Raw genomic sequence first — 10,792 nt, 5'->3', positions numbered from 1 at the left:
AACTTGAACTGGAGTTTCATGATCATCATCATTAACTTCCTCCTCAACCGGCGTCGCAACGACAGAGGTTTCCCCTTGCCCTGCGCCACCATCCAGAGGGATGAGAGGTTCGACAACCTCGTCAAGTTCTATCTTCCTCCCACTCAATTCTCTCGAGAGAAACTCCTTCTCGAGAAAAGCTCTGTTTTTAGCAACAAACACTTTGCCCTCGGATTTGAGACAGAAGGTGTACCCAACTGTCTCTTTTGGGTAACCTATGAAGACGCACTTTTCCGCTTTGGGTTCCAGCTTTTCAGGCTGAAGCTTTTTGACATAAGCATCACATCCCCAAACTTTAAGAAACGACAACTTTGGCCTTTTGCCATACCACAGTTCGTATGGTGTCGTCTCAACGGATTTTGATGGTGCCCTATTTAAAGTGAATGCAGCTGTTTCTAATGCATAACCCCAAAATGATAACGGCAAATCAGTAAGAGACATCATAGATCGCACCATCTCAAAGTACGATTACGACGTTCGGACACACCATTACGCTGTGGTGTTCCAGGCGGTGTTAATTGCGAAACAATTCCACATTGTCTTAAGTGAGCACCAAACTCGAAACTCAGATATTCACCCCCACGATCAGACCGCAGGAACTTGATCTTCTTGTTACGATGATTTTCCACTTCACTCTGAAATTGCTTGAACTTTTCAAATGTTTCAGACTTGTGCTTCATCAAGTAGACATAACCATATCTACTTAAATCGTTATTGAAGGTGAGAAAAGAACGATATCCGCCGCGTGCCTCTACGCTCATTGGACCACACACATCGGTATGTATGATTTCCAACAAGTCACTTGCACGCTCCATTGTTCCGGAGAACGGAGTTTTAGTCATCTTGCCCATGAGGCATGGTTCGCACGTGTCAAGTGAATCAAACTCAAGTGACTCCAAAAGTCCATCAGCATGGAGTTTCTTCATGCGTTTTACACCAATATGACCTAAACGGCAGTGCCACAAAAATATGACGCTATCATTGTTTACTCTAACTCTTTTGGTCTCAATGTTATGTATATGTGTATCGCTATCAAGATTCAATATGAACAATCCTCTCATATTCGGTGCATGACCATAAAAGATGTTACTCATAGAAATAGAACAACCATTATTCTCAGACTTAAAAGAGTAACCGTCTCGCAATAAACAAGATCCAGATATAATGTTCATGCTCAACGCAGGCACTAAATAACAATGATTTAAGTTCATCACTAATCCCGATGGTAGCTGAAGTGACACTGTGCCGACGGCGATTGCATCAACCTTGGAACCGTTTCCTACGCGCATCGTCACTTCGTCTTTCGCCAGCCTTCGTCTATTCCGCAGTTCCTGTTTCGAGTTGCAAATGTGAGCAACAGAACCGGTATCAAATACCCAGGCACTACTACGAGAGCCGGTTAAGTACACATCAATAACATGTATATCAAATATACCTGATTTTTCTTTGCCCGCCTTCTTATCTGCCAGATACTTGGGGCAATTGCGCTTCCAGTGACCCATACCCTTGCAATAGAAGCACTCTGTTTCAGGCTTAGGTCCAGCCTTGGGTTTCTTCGGTGGATTGGCAACAGGCTTGCCGCTCTTCTTCGAATTGCCCTTCTTGCCTTTGCCGTTTCTCTTGAAACTAGTGGTCTTGCTCACCATCAACACTTGATGCTCTTTATGGAGTTCAGACTCTGCGACTTTCAGCATCGCAAACAACTCGCCGGGAGACTTGTTCATCCCTTGCATGTTGTAGTTCAACACAAAGCCTTTATAGCTTGGCGGCAGTGATTGAAGGATTCTGTCAGTGATAGCTTCTTGCGGGAGTTCAATCCCCAGTTCAGCTAGACGGTTTGAGTACCCAGACATTTCGAGCACATGTTCACTGACAGACGAGTTTTCCTCCATCTTGCAAGCATAGAATTTATCGGAGGTCTCATACCTCTCGATCCGGGCGTTCTTCTGAAAGATAAACTCCAACTCCTGGAACATCTCAAATGCTCCATGACGCTCAAAGCGACGTTGAAGTCCCGGTTCTAAGCCATACAAGACTGCACATTGAACTATTGAGTAGTCCTCCTTACGTGCTAACCAAGCGTTCTTAACATCCTGATCAGCCGTAGCGGGTGGTTCATCTCCTAGCGCAGCATTAAGGACATAATCCTTCTTCCCAGCTTGTAAGATTAGCTTAAGATTACGAGCCCAGTCTACAAAGTTGCTTCCATCATCTTTCAACTTAGCTTTCTCTAGGAACGTATTAAAATTCAGGATGACTGTCGCGTGAGCCATGATCTACAACACAAATATATTCAAAGTGGACTTAGACTATGTTCAAGATAATTAGAGTTCAACTTAATCAAATTATATGCTAAACTCCCACTCAAAAAGTACATCTCTCTAGTCATTTGAGTGGTTCATGATCCACTTACACTATCCCAAGTCCGATCATCACGTGAGTTGAGTATAGTTTCAGTGGTAAGCATCCCTATGCTAATCATATCAACTACATGATTCATGATCGACCTTTCGGTCTCATGTGTTCCGAGGCCATGTCTGCACATGCTAGGCTCGTCAAGCTTAACCCGAGTGTTCCGCGTGCGCAACTGTTTTGCACCCGTTGTATGTGAATGTTGAGTCTATCACACCCGATCATCACGTGGTGTCTCGAAACGACGAACTGTAGCAACGGTGCACAGTCGGGGAGAACACAATTTCGTCTTGAAATTTTAGTGAGAGATCACCTCATAATGCTACCGTCGTTCTAAGCAAAATAAGGTGCATAAAAGGATTAACATCACATGCAATTCATAAGTGACATGATATGGCCATCATCACGTGCCTCTTGATCTCCATCACCAAAGCACCGGCACGATCTTCTTGTCACCGGCGCCACACCATGATCATCCATCAATGTGTTGCCATCGGGGTTGTCGTGCTACTTATGCTATTACTACTAAAGCTACATCCTAGCAAAATAGTAAACGCATCTGCAAGCACAAGCGTTAGTATAAAGACAACCCTATGGCTCCTGCCGGTTGCCGTACCATCGACGTGCAAGTCGATATTTCTATTACAACATGATCATCTCATACATCCGATATATCACATCACATCGTTGGCCATATCACATCACAATCATACCCTGCAAAAACAAGTTAGACGTCCTCTAATTTTGTTGTTGCATGTTTTACGTGGTGACCAAGGGTATCTAGTAGGATCGCATCTTACTTACGCAAACACCACAACAGAGATATATGAGTTGCTATTTAACCTCATCCAAGGACCTCCTCGGTCAAATCCGATTCAACTAAAGTTGGAGAAACCGTCACTTGCCAGTCATCTTTGAGCAAAGGGGATTACTCGTAACGATGAAACCAGTCTCTCGTAAGCGTACGAGTAATGTCGGTCCAAGCCGCTTCAATCCAACAATACTGCGGAATCAAGAAAATACTAAGGAGGGCAGCAAAGCGCACATCACCGCCCACAAAACCTTTGTGTTCTACTCGAGAAGACATCTACGCATGAACCTAGGTCATGATGCCACTGTAGGGGAACGTCGCATGGGAAACAAAAATTTTCCTACGCGCACGAAGACCTATCATGGTGATGTCCATCTACGAGAGGGGATGAGTGATCTACGTACCCTTGTAGATCGTACAGCAGAAGCGTTAGAGAACGCGGTTGATGTAGTGGAACGTCCTCAAGTCCCTCGATCAGCCCCGCGAACAATCCCGCGATCAGTCCCACGATCTAGTACCGAACGGACGGCACCTCCGCGTTCAGCACACGTACAGCTCGACGATGATCTCGGCCTTCTTGATCCAACAAGAGAGACGGAGAGGTAGAAGAGTTCTCCGGCAGCGTGACGGCGCTCCGGAGGTTGGTGATGACCTTGTCTCAGCAGGGCTCCGCCCGAGCTCCGCAGAAACACGATCTAGAGGAAAAACCGTGGAGGTATGTGGTCGGGCAGCCGTGAGAAAGTCGTCTCAAATCAGCCCTAAAACCTCCGTATATATAGGTGGGAGGGAGGGGGGCCTTGCCTTGGGGTCCAAGGACCCTCAAGGAGTCGGCCGAGCCAAGCGGGAGGACTCTCCCCCCCCAAACCGAGTTGGACTAGGTTTGGTGGGAGGGAGTCCCCCTCCCTTCCCACCTCCTCCCTCTTTTTTTTTCTTTTCCTTTGATTTCTTATCCTTGGCGCATAGGCCCCTCTTGGGCTGTCCCACCAGCCCACTAAGGGCTGGTGCGCCACCCTCATAGCCTATGGGCTTCCCCGGGGTGGGTTGCCCCCCCGGTGAACTCCCGGAACCCATTCGTCATTCCTGGTACATTCCCGGTAACTCCGAACACCTTCCGGTAATCAAATGAGGTCATCCTATATATCAATCTTCGTTTCCGGATCATTCCGGAAACCCTCGTGACGTCCATGATCTCATCCGGGACTCCGAACAACATTCGGTAACCAACCATATAACTCAAATACGCATAAAACAACGTCGAACCTTAAGTGTGCAGACCCTGCGGGTTTGAGAACTATGTAGACATGACCCGAGAGACTCCTCGGTCAATATCCAATAGCGGGACCTGGATGCCCATATTGGATCCTACATATTCTACGAAGATCTTATCGTTCGAACCTCAGTGCCAAGGATTCGTATAATCCCGTATGTCATTCCCTTTGTCCTTCGGTATGTTACTTGCCCGAGATTCGATCGTCAGTATCCGCATACCTGTTTCAATCTCGTTTACCGGCAAGTCTCTTTACTCATTCCGTAATACAAGATCCCGCAACTTACACTAAGTTACATTGCTTGCAAGGCTTGTGTGTGATGTTGCATTATCGAGTGGGCCCCGAGATACCTCTCCGTCACACGGAGTGACAAATCCCAGTCTTGATCCATACTAACTCAACTAACACCTTCGGAGATACCTGTAGAGCATCTTTATAGTCACCCAGTTACGTTGCGACGTTTGATACACACAAAGCATTCCTCCGGTGTCAGTGAGTTATATGATCTCATGGTCATAGGAATAAATACTTGACACGCAGAAAACAGTAGCAACAAAATGACACGATCAACATGCTACATCTATTAGTTTGGGTCTAGTCCATCACGTGATTCTCCCAATGACGTGATCCAGTTATCAAGGAACAACACCTTGTTCATAATCAGAAGACACTGACCATCATTGATCAACTGGCTAGCCAACTAGAGGCATGCTAGGGACGGTGTTTTGTCTATGTATCCACACATGTAAATGAGTCTTCATTCAATACAATTATAGCATGGATAATAAACTATTATCTTGATACAGGAATTATAATAATAACTATACATTTATTATTGCCTCTAGGGCATAATTCCAACAGGCAATGCGGTGGCCACGCAGTGACCACGTGCAGAGCACGCCAAACCCGCACCCTGTGCTCTGTACATGTCGGGAGTGCGCCTCCAGCAGATTTTGGCTTGCCCGTGAGCACCGGCGAGCTACCCACCACACGCGTGTGCCCTCTGGAACTCTCTCCCCCTCGTCGCCTAACTCCTGGCCACCTCTACCGACGTTGATTCGCCGCTAGGTTGCCGCCACATCGACGAGCTCTCGAAGCTCCATCCGTCATCGCGTAGCCCCTTCCCTAGCCTATTTAAGGCGTTCCCTGAGCCCTCCTCCTCTCGAGCGACCTCCCAAGCCCTCTCTCTCGAGCTCCCGGAGCTCTCTGCCCTCCCATGGCCGAAGTGGCAACTGACACCACCCTCCCAAATTCACTCGCCCTAGGGCCCTTTTCTCTCCCTCTGGTCCCGCAGCCGACCACCATCACCACCTAGAGCCCTCCCCATCTCCAGTTTTCCTCTTGGCAGGCCATAGCCTCGGCCCCGAGCTCATTACAAGCTGGCATAATACAGGTACCACAGGTCCATTACATATAGGTTTAATACATCACTAAGACAGATGTACAAGTTCTCAGCCAACATCAAATATATTAAAAAGTACCACGACAAGAGCACCAAGAACACCAGAACATAACCACACAACCTAAGATATACACCCCCTTGGCAGCAGGTACAGAAATGGGAAATGACAAAAGGACCACAGTGGATCACTGAGTATCATCATCAGCATCACCATCGCTATCACCATCACTTGAGTCATCAGTGTCTAAAAGAAACTCCGAAAAATCTAAGTCATAAAAAAATCGACACCCGAAATAGGAAACGACGCAGGAAGAGGCTCATCAGGCTCAACAGGGCTCTCAGGGCGCGCACGAAGGCGAGCCCTAAGAGGGTTCACCTCAGAGATGCGATGAACCTCCGCGTTAGCAACATGAGAGGCGGTGAAGTGGCATGTGTCAAAGATTTCTTTATGGGACTTCCCAATAAAGCGAGCTAGGCGATCAAAAGGCTTCATTAAAGGTCTAGGGAGACGAGAAGTTATCTCAGCACTTGGAGGAACACTAGCCTTTCCTCTGAGAAAGTCATCGCGCGGAGTCCACATGGTGTGAATGGACGTCTTGGCGATGGTACATGGATAAACAGAGTCAATGCATGTCTCAATGAAGGGGGCATTGGGAAGGCTCCGAAGCTTATGGAGGCAAGCTAGACGAATCTCGTGCCATACGAAGTCGGCCATGTCAATGGGACATTTGGCAGCCGTTCGAGAATAATACATTAAGTCAATGCTGTATGCCCGAACCATTCCACCATCCCCTTTCTTGGCGGTAATGAAGTTAAGGACACACTGGAAAAGCCACCTGTATTTGGGATGAAAGAGAGAGATATCATTTAGTTCCTTTCGTTTCTGCACCGTGGTCATCTGAGAAGGGGGGATGACAAGACAGCCACACGCACTAACGTACATGGCTTCAAACTTTGAATTGACCGCATGTTTCCTATACAGGTGAGCTTCAAAGCCAGGCATCCCCAAAGAAGTAGAAAACTCCTCGAAGGTGATAGTAAACTAAGAATGATGATTCATCCAAGTGATGGAGCAATCCAGGTGGAAGAAACATGTGGCCTAGAATTGTCGAATGGAAGCCTCATTCCAATCACAATCAAGAGTCATGGCATGACATAGCACCATGCCATCAATCTTCTCCAGAACACCCTCAAACTTGGAAGCATTTGCCTCGATGAATTCCATATCCACATGATGTTGGGGAGAGAACCTTAGGTGAGCAATTACAGACGGGTATATGTCTTGCCGAGCCAATGTACGAAAACAAGGATCGGTGGCATTTGGAGGGGCAGCAAATTGATTGACGTTACTCCTTAGCACAAAGTACTCTGAGGGCCCGATGGAGCGAAAATCAACGGGACGACAACCACGGTTGGAGGGGTTGGCCAGGGACAAAACCAAACCTACAGCAGAACCAGACTAAGAACTTGAACAAGTGGATGCCATCTTCCTCTTTGATTTGGTCTTGGGACGAGCAGGCACAAGTTCCTCATGCTAGATATCAGCCGCAAAATAAGGGTCATCAAGCCCCACATAGGAAGGACATGCATAACTCGACACCTTCTTGAGAGGATGAGCACAATCTTCGAAGTTCGTTGAGCCCTGACGACGTGCGGCTACGAGCATGAACAGTACATGGCCATACTATGAATACGAAACACTAGATGTACAAGCAACTACAAAGAATTGAAAATCATAGGGGAAACAAAGATGTAGTACCACAAGAGGGGCTCGTGGTCGTCTTCTTGACGTGCCGACCACCTCCACTGCCTTCGACCACCATGGTGGTTCCCCAGAGCAGAGGATCAAGCAGCAAGAGGGAGGGGGGGGGGGACACCCAGAGGGACTGCGACGACACAATAGATCGGGGGAAGGAGAGATACGAGCACTGGAGCACATAGCCGGCCGGGCTGGCTATAGCGGCCACAGAGAACCACTGGCAAAGCAGGATCTGCGGAGACAAAGGCGAGTTGGGGAAGAGAAAAGACAGATGGATAACCCTCTGCTCCCCCCGTTACCTTCTTTTTAGTTCCAGGCGTGGACCTTCTCAGATGTTTGGAGTATGCCTCAGATGATCCGGACGAGTTTGGATGTCGGAAACTAGACCCGGATGATCCGGAGGTGTCCGGATGTTCGGAAGAGTACCCGGATATCCGAGCAGGGGCATATTGGGGAGAAGGATAGGACAATTCTAATGTTGCCTTGGATGGATGTCAATGGAAAGAGATGCATTATCCTAGGAGAGCAAGTGAGAGTGAGCATGCATGGCTTGGCATGGGCATGATGGATTGCAGCTTATAGAGCATTATGAACAAGACTAAAACAAATAATGATGACCCTCTATGAGATAACTTGAGTGTTCTAAGATTGCTCGTAAGAGAGGTGACATGGCCACCATGTTTCAGCGTATGTGGCATGAGACTGTGAGGATACGAACCTTGAGCCCATTGCCACAACTCCATCATTTAAAGTACCAAGTCACAAAATGACCATAATAACTTTGAGAGTGTTTAGTGATTTATGCATTATATAGGGTGAGAGAACTCATGAATTGAGTGTCCTCCCCTAGATAAATGCCTACATCTAAACACAACATGACATAACTATATGCATGTGTGCAAACTTTCACATAATGCTATCAAGCTACCAAGTTCACGCCTAAGTTGACAAAACCTACATTCATCAAGTGATTTGGTGAAAATATCAGCAAGTTGCATACCCGTGCCAACATGAGCAATGCCAATGTCACCCTTTTTCACATGGTCTCTTAAGAAGTGATATCGAATGTCAATGTGCTTGGTGCGAGAGTGATCACTAGGGTTTTCAGCAATCTTGATGGCACTTTCATTATCGCATAGTAGAGGCACATGTGTGTAAGTTATACCATAGTCCTTGAAAGTGTGCCTCATCCATATCAATTGTGTTGCACAACTTGTGGTTGGAATATATTCGACTTCAGCGATGGATAGGGAGACACAATTTTGCTTCTTCGAGTAACAATTTACCAGGGAGCTTCCAAGAAACTGACATGTCCCGGAGGTGGAATTTCTTTCCACCTTGTCTCCGGCCCAATCCGCATCTATGTACCCAATGAGATCAAACTTGGAATCCTTGGGGTGTGAACAAGGTATCTGAGAATATGCTGAACAACCTTATGATGGCTTGCCCTAGGGGAAGCTTGAAGTCTAGCACAAATGCCTACACTTAAAGTGATGTCTCGTCTAGATGCACAAAGGTAAAGCAATGAACCAATCATAGAGCGGTAAATAGATGGGTGAAATGAAATACTGTTTGTGTCTTCGTTAAGAGAAGTTGTGGTTAGCATGGGTACCTTGCATGGACTGGCATTTGTCATGCCGAACTTTGCAACAATATCCTTTAGATACTTAGTTTGAGACAAGAAAATTCCTTCTTGACATTATTGGATTTGAAAACCGAGAAAGAACTTCAAATACGTGTTAAGTGACATCTCAAAGTTCTTTGTCATGGATTCCGCAAACTTCTTGTATAAATGGATGTTAGGGGAACCAAAAATGATATCATCTACATAAATTTGACACAAGATAGAATCACCTTTTCTCCTCTTAGTGAAGAGTGTATGTCGGTGTCTGGGAATGGGGGTACCTAGACCTGCCTGCCTACGGCCTAGGGCTAGCCCACTTCATCAAGGAAACCAACGGGCCCGGCATCACTCAAGGCAAGGCCCTCGTGAGGGGCCAAGCCTCACGAGGAGGAATGGCATCAAGACTCACAGGAGGCCTCCTCAGGACACCTCCAGAGCGGCATATATTCCAAGGCGAGGCCCAGCCTCAGGAGTCAAGGATGACGGAGAAGAAGGACATGCGAGCAGCGGACATCAGGATGGAGCAGTTTCCTCTTTGGTGCAAAGGGGGCAAGGACGAACACAGGTTCCCAAGGCATTTTCTAAAGGTTTCCATTGTGGTGCGACAAGACCATGGCCGCCCGCCGGCAGGATGGACATCATCCCTGAACCAGCCCCTACAGCGCTGGCAGCTACTTTGCAGGCGAAGACCACTTTTTTGGACAGGGGAAGCATGTTCCCCTATCCCACTTCAAAATTGGTCGTTGTGGGATCCCATCCCGCCGAAACGATAAGGAAGAGGACCGGGGCCGGCACTATATATAGAGAGTAGGTTACTTCATAGAAGGGGCGAGATGTATTCATCCTCATTCACCCATCATCATACCACTAAGGCCACCTAGCCTCAGGAGGCCGAAGGGCACTGTACTAGTTCATCCACCAACCTCCACGAGAGGCAATCCACTAAAGAAGGAGTAGGTTTTACGCTTCGTAGCGGTCCGAACCTGGGTAAACTGTTATGTTCTCTGTTTCCCTCACCATCGAGTGAGTTCTTCACCGATCCCATCAAGTAGCGTGATAGGCGAGGTTAGGCCGTGAGAGATCTTTGTACACGCCCCTGAGTTCGAATCCTTAGGGTTTTGCGGAGCCTGAAATCCGACATTTGGCGCGCCTAGGAGGGGGCGTATTAAGGTCTTCTCCGAGCTTCATCTTTCCTAGGCCTGCTGCTCTGATGCCCGGCGCCCAACTAGCTTCTTCGAGCCTCGTCAACCTGGCCTCCAACCGACACATCACAGCGTCCGGAAGCATGCATACTAGCATTGCGGTACCAGGTAGCTCATACCAGATCAACAACATCGTCTCCAGCGTTGCAATCACAGCGGCCGGAAGCATGCAGACGTGACAGCCCGAGACCGACGTTCCAGAAGATTCCCCTTTTCTTTCCGTTTTTGTCATGTATCTATTTTATTTTGACGCATCATCATCGCATCATGCACAT

Source organism: Hordeum vulgare, chromosome 6H (genome assembly GCF_904849725.1).
Source record: "Hordeum vulgare subsp. vulgare chromosome 6H, MorexV3_pseudomolecules_assembly, whole genome shotgun sequence".
NCBI classification, from domain to species: domain Eukaryota; kingdom Viridiplantae; phylum Streptophyta; class Magnoliopsida; order Poales; family Poaceae; genus Hordeum; species Hordeum vulgare.
This window is presented reverse-complemented; position numbering follows the sequence as displayed.